The 17,847-nt window shown below is 42.0% G+C and overlaps 1 protein-coding gene across 3 annotated transcripts in view; it reads left to right on the top strand.

Annotated features, from left to right (window-relative positions):
- The window catches only part of TENM2 (teneurin transmembrane protein 2), a 1,211,371-nt gene that overhangs the window by 91,414 nt on the left and 1,102,110 nt on the right, over window positions 1-17,847 (top strand). For all 3 annotated transcript variants that reach the window (XM_080675628.1, XM_080675627.1, XM_080675626.1), the window contains exon 2: window positions 2,506-2,621. The gene's annotated coding sequence lies outside the window, so the exon portion shown is untranslated. The remainder of the gene's footprint in view (window positions 1-2,505; window positions 2,622-17,847) is intronic.

The following is a 17,847-nucleotide window of genomic DNA, read 5'->3' as shown; positions in this document are numbered from 1 at the left end:
CATGTTAAACCCTACCATTTTAACGGTGGAGCCCAGTGATTTAATCATTACCTTGTATTGAGTTGTTGAGTGTACTATGTATACTGGCCATGCCTGTTTTGTTTTACATTCTAGCAGCAGGCTTTTAAAATATAATTAACATGATAGAAAATAATAACAAGTAGCATTTCTGTTGCCTAAAATTTACAGCTTTCTTATTATATAAAATTTTTAACTTTTAAAATAAATGTGAGATCTAGCTAAAACAAGTGTCTGCCCCAAGAGCAAGCCCAGCTGCAGGTCCACAGATGAAGGTTAGTGACTTGCTCGAGGCCACACAGGTGGTCAGTGGGAAGGCCTAAGCCCCAGGTGCTTCTACTGTTGAGGTTACTTTTATGATTTTTGTACTAGCCCTAATTTTAAAAGTAAGTTTTCGATGGTGAATCTTCTTCAAAATAATCTTGCAACTTTATTTAGTAATAAGCTTGTTAAATTGTGGCTCTTAATTGCATTTAAAACTAATATTCTAGAGAGATTAAAGGATCAGAATTGTACAAGTGAGTAAACAGACTTGATTAGAAGGACACCTAATGATTACAAGGTAGAATATAATTAAGTGCTAAAGTCGTACGACATAAAGACAATAAAGGCTGCGGACTTTCTAAGGTGGAAATCAAAGAACCATATTGTTTTGCTGGGCTCTGATTATCACTCGAGAAATTGAAAAAAAAATAAAACAAAAGAAAAACAGAGCAAGTTTTCAAGAGGTCTTATAATGCTGTCTAGTTTTGTCAGTTTGTCTTTTAAAGACACATAGTCCTGATGAGACAATTCTATATCTACCATTCCCTTATAGTCAGATTATTAAAGTACCATAATAAACAAGATAGCAGAGCAAAGAAAGCTGAAATTGTGATTCACTTTTGTTGGATGCCTACTATGTGCTAGAAACATTTTCTTTCCTTATTACACAATCCTTGTGTAGTAGGTGTTTTGCCACATTGCCATTTTTCAGACAAGAAGACTGAGGTTCAGAGGGTCTTGGGAGCCTTGCATGAGGTTTTACTTATTAGTGATAGACATAGTTCAAATTCACATCTGCTGTGATTTAAACCCCACACTTTCCACCGTGTTGTGACAAGCCCTTTGACTCTCTGGAAGATACTGGCGCCCAATATTTATTCTACATTACCAGGAATCTTTGTAGAGGGCAGGAAATCTTTTCAGAGGTTCTTGGTAAGGTGGAATAGAGCCATCAGTTTGAAAGTACTGCTTGTCCCTTCAAGGAGTGTGGCCTAGAGTGTGGTAGCCCGCAGTGACATGTCTGGGAACTGCAGATGGGTTTAGTCAAACTGACACCTCTCCAGCACATCAGAGAATGTCACACCCTACCGGCTTGGGAGATGCTGATTGAGGAAGGGGTTCTACTTTACCATATTGTTTTGGAGGTACACATTCAGTGCCCACGATGAGAATGACGAGCAAAACTGGGAAATTAGAGCCATTTGTTTTCAGTTTTTGTCATTCCTTCTTTGTCAACCTTCTTCTATTTGCACTAACAGCGAACCCTTTGCCAACTTAAGAAATCACCCTTTGCCTTGGGCACTGCCCCAGCCTTCTGGCCAGGAGAGAAGGGAACCTAATGAATAGCAAATGCCTTAGTGTGGATTCAGTTAATATTTAGGCTTTTGAGGAAAAGAGGGGATGTTTGCATTTTTCTAAAGAGTTAATCATTAGAATATGAGTCCCAGATCTGTTGATGACATTTCAGACATATGGCATTGGGATGATGGTAACAATGATGCTGATGGCAGGTGACATGTATTGAAGGAGGACTATGTGTCAGGCACTGTACTACGTGCTTTTGATGGGCTTTTATGTTTAATCTTCACAACATTTCTACGAAATAGGTGCTATTATGTCCCAATTTTTAGATGGTGAAAGCTCATGTTGAAACTTAAGATATTTGCCCAAAGCAAGTTGTGTTGGGGTCAGTGGGACTTCCCTGATATAGTCCCACCTCCTATTGGCAATGGTGCTGACTCCAAGTATTTGAATGTAAAAGTTGGCAAAATAAAAGCTCAAACTGGAGAAGCAAACTGTATATTTTAAGATGAAGTAAATTATTTGTAAATGAAAGAGCAACCTTAAATTTGTATATTGCTAGAAAGGTGCATTTCACCTCTTCTGCCATTCAAATGCTGTGTATTTTAGTGTTTATATTATAAACAGCATCACATTTGAAGGATAAAAAATGGGTTTACTATTGTGGTAATTTTGTATCTTAATGGTAACTATGTGCCACAGTTAAAATGACTGAACTAATTACTATGTTTTATACCATATTTTACATTCTTCTATTGAAAGAAATTTTAAAGGGTAAGGTGTGCTATTTAGCTCATTTAGCTTCTAATCCTGATGTTTCTACATTTTGAAGATGCATGGTTTTTATTTGCATTTTTATTCTTTTGTTTATTAGTTTTATGTGCTCATTTGAATCTTATCTATTTTCTTTTTTCTTTTCAGCAGTCACAGCCAGCGTTTCATTGCCTACGCAGTCTGGGGCTTGCTTCATCAGTGGGCTTTGCTGTGGAGCCCTCCAGTAACGTGCATTGAATTGGACATCGAAGGTCCACACTTCGGTGAGTGGAATCACAGCTGCGATTCTGTATTTTGCTCTGCCTCAAGCCACGTTTGCATTGTTGACCTAAGTGCTTTCTTTCCTACGGAACACACAAAGTAGGGCTTTCCCAGCTCTGTGTCGAAAAGCTGGATTTTTTTTTCCCGTTTTTTTTTTTTTTTTTTCCTTGTGGACAAAAGTAATCTGTACAGTCATTTTCTCTCTCCTAAATCTGCTGTTGCCCCTGCCCCTCCCAACCCAACTGAATGACTGCAATTCTTCAGTCAGGCGCCTGCCTCTTCTCCACCTGGATGCATCCCCCTCCCATGCCCCCTCCTTATCCCCTGGCCACTACGCTTCATTTCCCACATGGAAATTAAAGGGGGTGGTTGTGATTAGCTGGCCCATAGCATCTCACTGTGGTCTGTAAAGACATTTTGGATGGGAAAGCCTGGACCCTTGGTCTGTGCAATGTTGTTAATCAGTGCAGGCAGAAGGCCAAAAGGAGGCCAGCGAGCTTCTCAGATGCTCCTGGTAAAATCCTTTCTGCTCTTATTACCTCTGAACTGGAATCCTCCGTGTATTTCTACAGCATCTGGTGCCATATATAAAATGTCCTCCTAAGTCTCTTTCTTGGGCCTCCTACATTTCTATTCTTTTTTTTTTTTTTTCCTCTCTAGACTTTTGCTTTTTAGAGCTTGCTTTTATAGTTGTACAGGTCAAATCCTACTGAAATGGCTCATGTTGGACTGGACAATGCACAGGTTCTGTGAGGACAACTGATGCATTATGCAATTCTGATTTGGAGATGGGGCAGCTGCCTTAACTGAAACATCTGTGACAGCACTATTTCAGTCATGTGAATAGAGAGGCCAAGGATAAGGTCTGAGAGGAGATAGAACGAAGACTTATAAGTGATTATGTGGATAAAGGGAAAAGCTACTGGATTTTCTTCCCTTTATTAATTACTAGAGGCCCGGTGCACGAAAATTCGTGCACTGGGGGGGTGGGGGGAGTTCCTCAGCCCGGCCTACCCCCTCTCACAGTCCAGGAGCCCTCAGGGGATGTCCTACTGATGGATCAGGCCTAAGCCACAGTCTGTCCTCCCTCTGTGGGAGGCGACTGGGCCGATCAGGAGAAGGCGCTGCCCCCATCACCCCGCTGCTGCTGCCACTGCTGGCCGCTGTGGCTGCCGGCCCTCGGCCCTCACTTCTTAGCGCTGGCCCCGCCCCCCACCCATTGGTGAGTGGGGGTGATCTAGAGCCAGGCCAGCTGGGGGAGGGGCTGTGGGAGGTTGAGGCACAGCAGGTCGCACCCCATCCAGCCTCTGCAGAGGTGTGGTGCCGGGACCGAGCTCACGCCATTGCCTCTATGGCTGCCTCTGCAGAAGGGGCAGCACTGGGATGGGGACCACACAGCCCCCTCTCCCACTGCCTCTGCGGAAGGGGCCGTGGTGCTGGACCAGCCCATGCCGCCGCTGCCTCTCCCATGCTGCTGCCTCTCCTGCATCGCCAGTCCTCGGCCCTCACAGCCACTGTGGCTTTGTCCAGAAGGACGTCCAGAAGATGTCCAGTCTATCCGGTCTAATTAGCATATTACCCTTTCATTAGTATAGATTGCTAGCAGAAGCTTTCTGTCAAAATGAGGCAGTGAGCCAAGGGCAAGGCCTAGGTAGCCGAGATTGTGGAAATGGCTCTAAGGGTAGGGTGATGATGCGAACACCCTGATGAAGGGGGTGGCTTAATACAATAATCACACAGCCTGCTCGGAAGAGTCTGTGTAGAAAACTCTTACGGAGCAGACTCTACCATGCCTGGATGGGAGTCCCCTTAGGCTCTGACGACAATTCAAGTAGATGCTGCAATGAGGTACTTGTCCTGGTGCTTGGACACACAGGGATGAACGAATGCTGTGAGCTGCTCCAGCTCCATGTTGCTGGTGAAGAAAGTGAAGTTCGGGCAACCTGTTTGAAAGCCACCTCTCCATCACAGCTAGCTGTCTGCATTTTTCTGGCTACCGCCATCTCTCCTTAGTCATGTGGTCTGAGAGGGGAGAATCTCCTATTAGGGGCCTCTTTTTGGATTTCATTGTGCTTTGATTCTGAGAAAGGCATTTGATTTCCTCATGCTCAGTTCGCCTTCACTTTCTCTGAAGCATAGCTGTCCCTGGTGGCTTGGAGGTCAGATCCAAACTGGATTGTGCCAGGAAAGCTTGACTTTGTTAGAACATACCTTTGACTCCAAGGTCGCTCACGCACAGGTCGGGTGCCATCCTTTCCCAGAAGACATCCCCTGGTACCACGTTCTGTCTTGGAAATGTGAGTCCATCGTTGCTTTTGTTCTTAAGTAAATATCACCGCGTGCTTAGGAAATCCATTATAAATGTAGAGTTGTCAATTTTGGAAGAAACAGGAGGGCGTATGGTGAAACAGACCTAAGATTCTGGCATATCCTATGCTAGCCCATCTGTCCTCTCCGACAGCAAGTGACAGATTAGAAAACAGCACAGTTAGAGGAGGTGAGTTTGCTGGGGAAGGACCTGGAGGAAGGAAGCCTGCCATAGAGGAGGTGGGCTGTGTTGTGGATTCGAAGATGGGTTTCCTGACCTTATAATCCAACAATTTTCCACTGGTTTCCCTCTCTCTTGCTCATCACCCTAATCTTAGCATCTAATTTAATCTTCCGATTCAGTTTTCTGGTATAGAAGGTCTTTGGTACGTGGGGATCAGGGAAACAGGCAGAGAATAATGAGAATAGCACCTCAATGTGAAAAGAGAGAGAAGAGGCTACGTGGTCGTGGGGAATTGCTTCATCATAAATGCAGACCTCAGTGATCTGCCTAACATGCTGGCCTGAAATTTATTAGGGTTTCTCAGCATAATGCTCTCATTATGTTTTGTTGTCCTTCGGTTAGGGCCCACACTTTGATAATTTACTATTGCAGCTAAATATATTTTCAATTTTGGCTAAATAACAAGCCATTTCCTTGGGCAGGGCGTGGCTGGCAGAAAACGATCAATGGTTAGAAGTCCTTTGTGCTACCTGGGTGGCATTATATTTTACACGCTCTTGAACCTGTTTTCAAGAAAGACCTACCTGTGTTGAAAGGACTCTGCAAACCTTCTGCCCTCTGCTGTTCATCAGAGTGTCGTTTTTCAACTTTAATAGAATAAATGACACTGGCTCTGCCCAGCAATAGGAGGCTTTATACACAGAAGCCGGTGTTTGCCCAGGTTTTTCGTTTTCTTCTAGACCTTCCCTGGCTTTTCCTGTCCACTTAGGCTTATACCTGAAGTTTTAAATTCTGTTCTCTTTGCCCATAAGAGGCAGTGTCCTGAGGCCCACAGCTTTTCCAGCCGGGGACCTGCCTTAAACTAGCCCACGAGTCTTCTTTTGCTTAATTGGAAGTAGTGTATAACATTGTTCTGACTCCACGTTGGGTTCTCATTGTTCTAGGACATTCTTTTCTGCTTTCAATCAGGCCAGAATAAAATGCAAGATGGGATTCTGTCCTTCACTAAAAATATGCTTTTTGGTTATTTTTCATTATTTAAACAATGAAGATAAAAGAGAAAGAAACTTAAAAATCTCAGGAAAAACACCTGCTACTTCTAAAGATCGCCTTTGATAAGGGCTAAGACAGAACTAAGGCTTTGTGATTTCCGATATTAAAATGAAACCCTATTTTAGGTAGACATGTTGGGAATGTCAACAGACTGATACGAAGTCTGTGTTTTCAGCAACACATCTTCAGGGGGTGAAGTGTGGATTTAATTCCCTATCGGTAGAAAACAAGTTGCTATTTTCCACTTCCCTTCCCATTTAAAGAGTTCATATCAATATGTGCTGAATATATACGTGACCAAATCTCTTTAAAAAATTAGATGAACAAATTTTTTTTCCTCTGGTTGAAAATCCACTTCTGTGTAAGACCTGGAATTATTAGCACTGTGTTGAAAGTATTACACTGAGCTCCTTCCCCCTTTTCCTTTTTTGCAGGCATAGAAACACCCTTTCCTACTCAACAGCTAACCTTTAAGATGAGTGCATTTTGAGATTCTTTTTCCCTTACACTACATGCCTGTGTTGCCTCTTAACATTGTGAGATTCGCAACAGGTTTTCTTTAAATATTTCACATCCTCGCACATAAAGCCATGCAATATTACATATTTCACAAAACATTTTCTTGGGAATTTAAAGAATGAAATAGAACTTATGGAGCCAGAATTAATATAGGATGCATGTGGTGTTTTAATAGAACAATTATGAAGGGACTAAAAAGTAGAAAGGAACAGTTATTAATACATACCATGTACCACATTTAAATTATTTTTTCTTTTAAATATAAATTAGTCATTTAACCATAAAACAATTTTTTTTTTAATTCTGTAAACCACGAGTGCAAGCAGTTAAATGTCTCACTCAAGTTTGCACAGCTAAGGAGGGACAAGAACCATATGTTTTAGTCCAATCTGTTAGTCCATATAGGAACCCACTGATTGGTCTTTATTAGACAAGCAAAAATGTGGGATTATTCTAGGGAAGAACATATGTTTTATTATGAAGAATGTGATCTGATGAATTATAATCTGGTAAACTCACTTGTTTATAGAAGAACAGTTGGATCAAATTGTGTCTCTGGCAGATAAAATGTCAGGTTACCTGCTCAGTGTTGCAGGCTCGATCCCCAGCCCTGGTCGGGAAGCATGTGGGACGGTGTGTCTCCCTCACATCAATGTTTCTCTCTGTGTGTCCGCCTGCCCACCCCCCCACCCAGCCCCACTTTCACTCTCTCTAAAAATCAATGGAAAAATATCCTCCAGGGAGGATTAACAATAAATAAATAAATAAATAAAGTTATCTGCTCAGATGGCTAAATTTTTTACTAATATTTGTGAAAAAGACTTATAAGGTTTTTCATTCATGGGGTTTCCAAATAGCCCCCCCCACCCCTTTTTTTCCTGATAAGAATTATCTCCCTAAAGTTTGCATTTCAGGCAACGGCTCTGGGTTCCTAGAGAAGACCAGTTAGAACATTTAAATCTCAAAGGCACAGAGAAAGAATGTAAGTTCTTTCTTCCAAGAAGGGATCTTGTTTCCTAAATCCAGATCTTTTACAATATCTGCAAGGCTTCTGAGGTGAATAAAAGGGTTTGGGGGTCGGTACAAAGGACAGGCAGGCTGTGCATTGCGTCTACAGCCCTGGTTTCTAGTCTCAGGTAGGCTTGAGTTGTAAGACAAGTACAGGTGTGTTTAATTTCTCGGGGAATCGGGTTGTGACCTGAAGGATACCCAGGAGCTGGCCCAGCCATCCAGCTACATTATCCTCAGATTGCTTCTGTATATTGAGGAGATCTTCAGCTAAGATGGAAGCCCCCAGATTCCTGTATTCTAGATCTAGAGCTGCATTTCTTTGGTATGTTTAGTAAATCCTTCCACAGAGGCTTCATAATGTGCTTCTTTGCCTCTGGGCTCATTGTATCATTTTAGCTGAGGAAAAGGCATACAGAATAGATTCCACCAGGCTCTGAATATCAGCTTCTAATTTGGCGAATTTGTACCATAGAGCTACTTAAACAACAACAACAAGATGAAAAAAAGAAGCAACCTCTCAAATCCTTTTCTCAGGTTTCAGCCAGGAAAAACAGGAAATACTCCTGGCAGTATTGAACAACCCCTGGACACCAGGGTGCAAAAGATGCTACCTTTCCAAGACTCAGGGCCACTCCCCAAGATAAAAAGACTCAGACAACGCCCCTGAGAGCTAGTAACTCTCAGTAGGACCCTTAGCAGCAAGTTATATTTTGACTGGTTATATTTTGGGGACACCCAACCTGATGGTTGTCAAACCACCTTATCAGGATACAAAATGAGATAAACAAGAGGCAAATAGCCATCCCTGAGCGAGAAAGGGTTGTTACTCAATGTTTTCTGCCTGCCAATCTGAATTTGGAAAAGAAGGGACACCTTGAAATTTCACCTCTGTCTCTGGAAGTGCTGACTTTAGTAAGAATTCTCACCCTTTGCCAGCTTCTGCCAGTTTTCCCAGGATCCCGTCTGCAGGCTCTGGAGTGGATAGGGTGTCCCAATGGGTTTCATCCTACTTACCAGAAACCAGAGGAGGAACAATCATTTCCCCATGTACTTTGTATAGTGAGAACCTGGCTGAAGGCGCCTGGTAAATGGATAAGCTGAGGTGGTTTAAACTTCTCCACTGTGCCTGCTGTAACTCAAGATTATGTTTGGGTGCCCTGGCCTCGTGACTCAGTTGGTTTGGAGCGTCACCCTATACACCAAAAGGTTGAGGGTTCTATTCCTGCCTGGTCAGGGCACATACCCAGGTTGTGGGTTTGATTCCTAATCAGGACATGTACCTAGGTTTCAAGTTTCATCCCTGGCCAGGGAGTGTGTGGGACGCAACTGATTAATGTTTCTCTCTCACACTGATCTTTCTTTCTCTCCCTTTCTCTCTCTCTCTAAAATTCAATGAACCCTAGCTGGTTTGGCTCAGTGGATAGAGCATCGCCCTGCAGGCCAAAGGGTCCAGGGTTCCATTTCAGTCAAGGGCACGTACCTCTGTTGCAGGCTCCTCCGTGGCCTGGACCTTGGTCTGGGTGCGTGCAGGAGGCGACCAATTGATGTGTTTCTCTCACATCGATATTCTTCTCTGTCTTTCCCTGTCTCTTCCACTCTCTCTAAAAGTCGATGGAAAAATATCCTCGGATGAGGATTAAAAAAATAAAATAAAATTCAATGATTAAAAAAAATGAATCCTCAGGTGAGGATTTAAAAAACAAGATTATCTTTGGTAAGGTATGCTTGTTCAGCCTTAAAACAAAATTGTATTCACCTGAGGCCTCACCCGCAACCAATCTAATCCTGGACCCGCTCTGGTTAATGAATTGGACCCACCTGGACCCTGGACCAGGTCCAGTTTCTAAGTAGGACCTAGTTGAGCCCTGGGCCTGCCGGTTTCTAAGTGGGGCCCAGGTGAACTCCATGCGCTTCGGAGTCAGTAGGAGGGAGAAATGCTGGGTTGAAGCCTGACAGCTGGTTCAGGATGGAAAGGCTGTGGGCCAGGCACCAGGACCTGCGAGGACCTTCCCTGTGACCTCCGGGGCGAGAACACAGTGAGCTCGGGGGCTCAGCAGGTACCTGTGTCCCGTTGCTCGGTGCTCTTGGGGGTTGTCGGGGTTCGCCTTCCATTTCCTCTTCTGACGTCAGAACTATTCAAAGATTAACGGGGGCAGACTCCACATTTCAATACTTCATTTGAGCAGAAATCTGAAAAGGGTCAGGGGTGCTCCACCAACAGGAGCTTGGGGAGGGGTTGTTAGGAGAAAAGGCAGAAGCAAACTCAGGAAATGATTGAGTAGCTAAGCGTCAAGCCCCCTTGGCTGTGTGTGGCCCATGGTCCTCGGTGCCCTGAGTGTGTATATAGGCTTAGAATTGGGCATTTTTATAGGCTTAGAATTGGGTTTACTTAGGTAAGCTGCCACAGCCTGGGAGCTACGTGAATCTAATGGCCTCCTTGTCTAACTTCGCAATGGTTATTTTCCATGATGCAGGCTTTCATTTTTATAGTTGAGCAGAAGGTGGAGTGGCTAGAGTACTGGTATTCTAAGTTGAGGTTTAAGCAACGTGTTTTTAAAAGTCCATAAAATGTAAAGGCGGCATTGGCTTTCTAGGCAAATTGTCAAAGATTTATTTATTTTTTTAAATATTGTCCCCCAACCTGATGGTAAATGCATGGTGTGAAGGGTCACCAATCACTGTCTATGGAGTGAATAGTGCTTAGGAGCTTACAAAACCTGTCACTTTTGAACCTAATATTACACACATATTCTTTTATGCTAAGAATCATCTTTGAACAGAAAGATGTATCTGGAAGGATGTTACCTTATGAACCGCTTAAAACCGTGGTCGGGAAACTGCGGCTCGCGAGCCACATGCGGCTCTTTGGCCCCTTGAGTGTGGCTCTTCCACAAAATACCATGGCCTGGGCACGTCTATTTTTGAAGAAGTGGCGTTAGAAGAAGTTTAAGTTTAAAAAATTTGGCTCTCAAAAGAAATTTCAATTGTTGTACTGTTGATATTTGGCTCTGTTGACTAGAGTTTGCCAACCACTGGCTTAAAATAAGGACAGTTTGAAAACAACCTAAGCGTCTACCAGCAAGAGCTTAATTAAATAATGACATCCACATGTGGAAGAAGTATTACATAGCCCTGAAAATTGTATCTTCTTAAAGCATATGGAAGAATATGAAGATACTGTTTTTAAGAATGTATATGTAGCCTGATCCTAGTACACTTAGTTTTATTTAAAATGTGATAAATGACACTAAGAAAAAAGAGAGAGAGACATACCAGGATATGTTCATAGTGGTTATTTCTGGAAATTTGTGTTTTCTTATTTATTTTGTGTGTGTATTTTTCTAACTTTACCACAATTTTCTGTAACCTTTAAAATTAGAAATAAGTAAAGGAGGAGATAAGTGCTCAGATATTAAAATGTGACATTCTTTTGGCCAAATGGAGCCATCCCTTTATCAAAGATGTGAATATCTTATCTTTATGAGCATTTAATGTCCTCTGCAGAAGGTGGTGCTGTTCCCGTAAAGTGCTGTGGAGAAACAACATGAAGAGGGAAAAAGAGTCTCAGAAAACAAAAGATGCTCTCTTCTCCTCCCTATCACTTAGATCAGAATTCACCTTCTTATGTACTGCCGCCATAACCTTTCCCATTTTGTATGATTATTAATTTAAAAGATCCATTCACTGCTTGTTCTTTGTGGGCCCTTTGGGAGGCTCGAGCGTGTTAAATCCCATGTGCTAGAAAGAAGTTTATCTTTCCTGCTTTCTAAAAGGTTCAATTATGTTCGAAGAACAAGTTGGATCTTTAAAAATATGAACTAAGTGATATGAAATTCAGAGGAAAGAGTTATCGTTGCAGTTATCATTGTGGGCAGAACACATGAGGGAAAGCATCAGAGAATGGATGGCACAGAATGAGCCGTGAATAATGGCTGGGGATTTGATAAGCACACTGCAGCATAATAACACGACTGCCTATTGAGGGCCTATTACATACCAACTACTGTGCTATCATTTCACTGCCGCCACTTCAAAACATTTGCCACAGTGTTATCCACGAATTGATATCATCTCATTTTATAGATGAAGAAAGTGAGACTTTAAACAGCCTTCCCAAGGTTAAATAGCTAATGAATGATGCAGAGGGATTCAAATTCCATTTCTCCCTCCTCCTCCATCTCTTTCTCCCCAGCTTACTCCTCCTCCTCCTCTTCCTTCTCCTCCTGAGTCCTTATGCCAGGTGTATAATGTTATTTAATTGTCACCTCTCCAGTGTTCGGTTTCTCCTGCAAATTGGTGTGAGAGTGGCTTGCCCAGCATTACAAAGTAAATGACAAAGCTGGAACAAGGTCTGTGTGACTTAGAGCCGAGGTGTGATTATTGACTGCTTTTAAACTTGATAGCTCTTTGAGCTTGAACACATTATTCAACTTTTTAGGGCTACAAGTTTCCACCTATAAAAGTTGAATAATGTGCTTTGCTCCTAGGCTGTTAGGAAGCATGCTGAAAACAGGGCTGGGCATATAGTAAGACTCTATTCTTGGCTTTATTTTAATTATGAGTATTACTATTCTCATCAGCAGTAGTAACAGCACCATTCTTCTTATTGTTGTTACTATAGCATCATTACCCAAAAAAAGCAAAACGAATATCAGAGTTGGGAGGACATTCAGTGAGTAATGGAACAGGGAAACAGTGAAACAGAGCAGTGAGGAAATTATCTTCATTTCAGGTTTCTTTTGATACATGCATCACTTCAAGAAGAGTGTCTCCATGTGATTTCCTGTGACTTTAGTAATTCTCAACCTTGATCGTTTCTCTCTGTTAACAGAAAAAAGACAGCATGCTTGGACTCAGAGCTTTTACTGGCCAATACTGTCTAGCTTAAAATTAGAAAACGTTTTAAAAATGAAATTTATTTTAATAGCTACTTTCTATTCACATCAAATGATACTTTTAAAATATGGGTCTTTTATAATTAACTTCTAAAATGGTATGTTTAAGAAACATACATTTGTCAAAATAAGTAAAAATATTAAGAAATAAGGCTGATGGTATGAGACAGTGGCCACTGGTAGGTAGTGTTGGAAATACGATTGGGCCCTAACCGGTTTGGCTCAGTGGATAGATGTCCACCTGTGGATGGAAGGATCCTGGGTCCCATTTTGGTCAAGGGCACATACTTCGGGTGCAGGCTCCTCCCAGGCCCAGGCCCTGGTCAGGGTGCATGCAGGAGGCAACCAACATTGATATTCTCTCACATCGATATTTCTCTCTGTCTTTCCTCCTCTCTTCCACTTTGTTTAAAAATCAATGGAAAAATACCCTCGGATGAGGGTTGAAAAAATGTGTATGATTGGGAAGTGGTGTGCTACAGGACTCTGGCAAAAAATAAACATGGAGTGAGCAAACACCAGGGCGGAGCCACTGTGACCAGGATGGAGCGTTTGCATAGAGAACTGGTGGAGTAGCAGGTTGGCAAAGCTCTCATTTTCCTCATCTCACCACGGGATGGAGAAAACATGGGTGCACCAGGCAGCCCTGGTCTGCAGAACCTCTTCCTTCTCATCAGAGAACCTCTTCTCTAAACCAGAGCATTCAGGTGAGGGCTGCCAGTGGGTGCTTCTCTTTGCTATTGAAATTAAAGAACGGAAGCTTTTACAATTTATATTTTTAATTTTATTTTTCAGTTACAGTCTACATTTAGTAATATTTTGTATTAGTTTCAGGTGTACAGCACAGTAGTTAGACAATCATGTACTTTACAAAGTGTCCCCCAGATATTTCTACTCCCACCCGGCACCAGTCTCGTCGGAATAGCTCAGTTTGACTCATGCTTTCCTCCACATGAATCTAAGCTCCTGGACAGCAGTGCCTGTGTCTGCCTTCCTTTTACTAACTCTCCTGGGGCTAACCAACTGCTTGGGACATAATAGCTGTTCAATAAATATTTTCCAAATGAGGGAGTTGATTCTACCCACTGAGGGTCCTTTACTGCATTTATTTTATATGTGTGTGATTCTATCTAAAAACGTTGATGGAATTGGTGTAGAGTGAATGAATTCAAAATGTAATAGATGTAGGACCTTTAATGAGGTCAGCACTGTCACTATAAAAGTGTTTTAGAGACCCACCCACGTTGGATGACACATCCGTGGCATAAACTGAGATATTAAATCGATTCAAAAGGCCCAGAGTGCACGTTGATGTCACTCCTGGACAACTATGAGGGGTTTCAGGAGAGGAAATGCTACTGACCACCGAGTTTTCTTAGAGGAACAAATCATTTTTAATCGTCAGGCGTCTTCATGATTGTCAGCAGTGGGCTGGAAAGGCATGTCAGTGGGGCATTGGGGAGCAGAGAGACTGAGCTGTGGCATAGTGACATTGCGGTCTTAACAGGACATGAAGCAGGATGACGCACGAGACAATTCTGACTGCACTGTGTGTGTACGTGTGAGTGTGTGTGTGTATGTGTGTGTGTGTTCGAATCTGAGGCTGTCAAGGGAAATTGTTTCAGAAGAGTTAACTGAAGGTTCTAGTCTAGCCCTATAGAGCTTCATCTTTATGTAAATCTCATCAGCCATTTATAGGAAATTGTGCTGTTGGTGTGCTTCCTAATTCAGGTGTAGGAAATGGTACTGAGCCCTGGCTGGTGTTGCAAAGTGGTTAGAGCATTGGCCCATGCATTGAAGTGTCATGGGTTGCATTCCTGGTCAAGGGCACGTGCCTGGGTTGCAGGTTCCATCCCTGGCCCTGGTCCTGGCACGTGCGGGAGGCAACCAGCCGATGTGTCTTCCTCACATCTCTCTTTTTCTCTCTCCCCTTTCCCTCCCTCCCTCCCTTCCTCTTAGTTTCTCTAAGAATCAATGGAAAAAATATCCTCACTTGAGAATTAACTAAAAAAATAAATAAAAGGTAATGATTTAAAAAAATTATTTTGTGCTAAGAGATGCCACATCATACTTTTCCAAATTCACTGAACAGTGGTTTTAAGTTCAGACTACTTTGTCAAACAAAACCCCTCTCCCTGTGCTGAATAATATTTTGAAGGTATGTCTATATGATATTCAGGATTTTGCCTCTACCCATAAGCTCTGTGATGTGGGATTGCTTGGTAAAACAGTTTTAGTTCTTTATGTATACAAAACAGATCCAGAATTTCAGAAAATGTAGATATATTTTAGACCCAATCTTTAAATTGAATAACAACAACAACAGTAATAATAATACATTCTGGGACTTAATAATAGCCAACATATGGAGACTGCATTATGCCATAGTCCAGTTCTGCTAAGGACTCAACACCCATCATCTCATTTAATTCCTGAAGCACTCAACAGGGCACTCCAGACTTCTACTTTCTGTACGCTCTGAAACTTTGGTCAATCAACCAGCCTTACCTGAATTTTTTTTCTCAGATTCTACCTCCTGACTAAGCCGGACCCAGCATTGAAATAGCAATTATTTCACAGTATACTTCAGCATTCCATTGTGTTTGCTATAAAAAGAGACCCAAGTTTGCTTGATCTATTGTGTCAGGATCGGAACCCAAGCAGATGTTATATATAGATTTTAACAAGAGGGGTGCTCTCTCAGGATAGCTAATAATCATTAACTTGACTGAGTATATGATCCCAAATACAGGCTCTAAACTTCAAACTAAGCATTACATTTCTAATAATGGCTAGTAATTTTATCGAGATTTTTTTTTTTAATTCACCTATTTCAGCATCTTTGTTTTGAAAACTCCTCCCCTTTCATTTTGAGCTCAGTGTAGGAAAGAATAAAATCACCATGGTGACAACTGCCCCCTCTTCGGAGCACATTCAAATTAATGTTGAGCTCTTCTTGAGTGCTGCAGTGTCTTGCCTGTAATTGTCTCTTAGAGTCATTCCAAGGTCAAGGGACTTTCTGTATCACTTAAGGTCACCTTTAAGGACACAGAAGAGCAATTTGAAGTTCATGATCTGGAATTGATAAATTTAAATTTGATAATAAATGCTTCTATCATTTTTGAGCCAGGCAAATTATTTACAAGCGAACTTACATTTAAAATGTTGTAGGTGATGTTGTGACAAAGAACCTCATATAATAAAAATACATGTAAAATATTTTTTATTTCTTAGAATGTCTCATCAAGACATTCATTGAGTATCCCTTTAGAAAGTTCCCATACATAATACAAGGGTGGGAAAAAGTAGGTTTAGAATTGTGAGTATGTGAAACACAGAGTTAATAAAACTATTGTAATAACCATTACCTGCATATCTTTTTCCATACAAACAATTATAGACCTATATTTCCCCACCCTTGTATTCTCCAGAAGAGTTCTGGCAACTCCTGTCAGCCACAACTGAAGACTGATTCTCTTACAGTTGGGAAGGGCCTTCTCTGAAACTGAGCATGGGAAGCAGAGATGTATGGAAACCAACCCTGGCTGCCATTGTGGTGACAGATGTCACAGCGAGACCTCCCTCAAACAATCCTGGAATGACTCTTTGGAATTCTGCATGTGCCAACCGTCATTTTTAAGCACCACAATTTTTTGCTTATGCTCTATCTCCCTCTTGCTTTTCATGTGACCTTCATCAGCTAGTTCTTTCCTCTGTACCACTGATTTCTGACTTTCAAAATTGGGGAGACAATGATTTCCTCTTTAGAGAAGTGATTGGGATTCTGGCAAAGATGAACATCTTGGTGAATGTTCAGGATTTGGGAGTTTTGACCCTCTTCCTCATGGCCAGAAAGTCCTGGTGTTGTTTATCTTCTAACCAAAAAACCAAAACAACCTTCCTTTGTCTCCTTTTCTCCTCAGATATTTTAGAGAATTCCCAGCCAGTGTCTTCATTTCCCTGAAGGAATTACATGTGAGCCAGCTGCTAAGTGCTGGAGTTTGCACGCACCTGTTTGTTTATTTTTTTTAATGTAATTGGGAATATGCCTGGAAGCAGGAGTCTGTTTCTCTGGTGCACTCTAAGCAGATTTCGGCACATGGAAGACAATCACAGCCTTATATTGCACATCTATCACATGCAGAGTTATCTAGTTGGCATTTTTCAAGGGTATACTAGTAATTATCAGACACGCCTGGAACACAAACTTTAAATGGGAAGATGAGACACTAAAAAGTAACCAGGAACAATAATGAAAAGGCAGCATAGTAATCATAATTCCTTATCAGGGACTATGAAACCCTTTATCGGTGGCTTTTAATCCTGGCTATCCTTTAATATCACCTAGGAAGCTTTAAATACATACACACACAAATGCGCGCGCACGCACACACACCCATACACACAGCCTGAATGCCAGCATTAGTGATTATGATTTCATTGGTCAGGGCTGGGGTGCACACACCCATATTTTGCTAAAGCTGTGTAGGTAGTACTAGATAATTGAACCTGGGAACCACAATGCTCACCTTTCCCACCTCACCTCCAGACATCTGCCCTTGTGCTCAGATACTGCAGTCAATTGTTTTCTGTCGGGGCTACCAAGTTCATTCCTTCTTTAGCATTTTTGTCTCTTTTATAGATATACGTTTTACCTAGATCTTTGCATGGCCATTCCCTATGTGCCATTTAGCTCCCAGTTCATGTGGCATTTCATTGGCACACGTGAGCAGGGCCTCCCAGAGTTGGGCTGTGTGTCACGAGGTGGGCCATCCCTGAGGGGTTATCATTCTGGACTATCCACGTTCTTTCCAGTAACTCTGGAAGCAACTTGTTGTACTTTTTCTAAGTTACTAACTGGGCCCAAGAAGCCCGGGTCTTCCTCCATATTGTTCAGTGTTGTATTTTTCTGGTGCTAGAATAGTAACTTGCATGCAGTAGGTGCCCAATAAACGTGGATGTTCTGTGTGTGGTACATGAAGCTGAGAATCTCTCCTATAAGGCATTGGAAAATCTCCTGTAAGTTCATTAGAAACTCTCAGTAGCCGAGGTAAGGTTCGGAGTAGATTTTAAATAAGAGGGTGGCCTTTGACAAAATATCAGCAGGCTGGTGTTTGTAAGGGGAGCAGCATCGCTTATGAGGTTGAGTAAGAAATGCTGAGAGTAGAGCACACTAGTTAGCTTGAGCAAGCTGTGGCTGTGATTAATCCAGTCTCATGATATAATGACATTGTCCAAGTGAAAACAGTATTTGGAAAT

This window comes from Plecotus auritus (assembly GCF_963455305.1).
Source record: "Plecotus auritus genome assembly, chromosome: 6".
Lineage (NCBI taxonomy): Eukaryota > Metazoa > Chordata > Mammalia > Chiroptera > Vespertilionidae > Plecotus > Plecotus auritus.
This window is presented reverse-complemented; position numbering and strand designations above follow the sequence as displayed.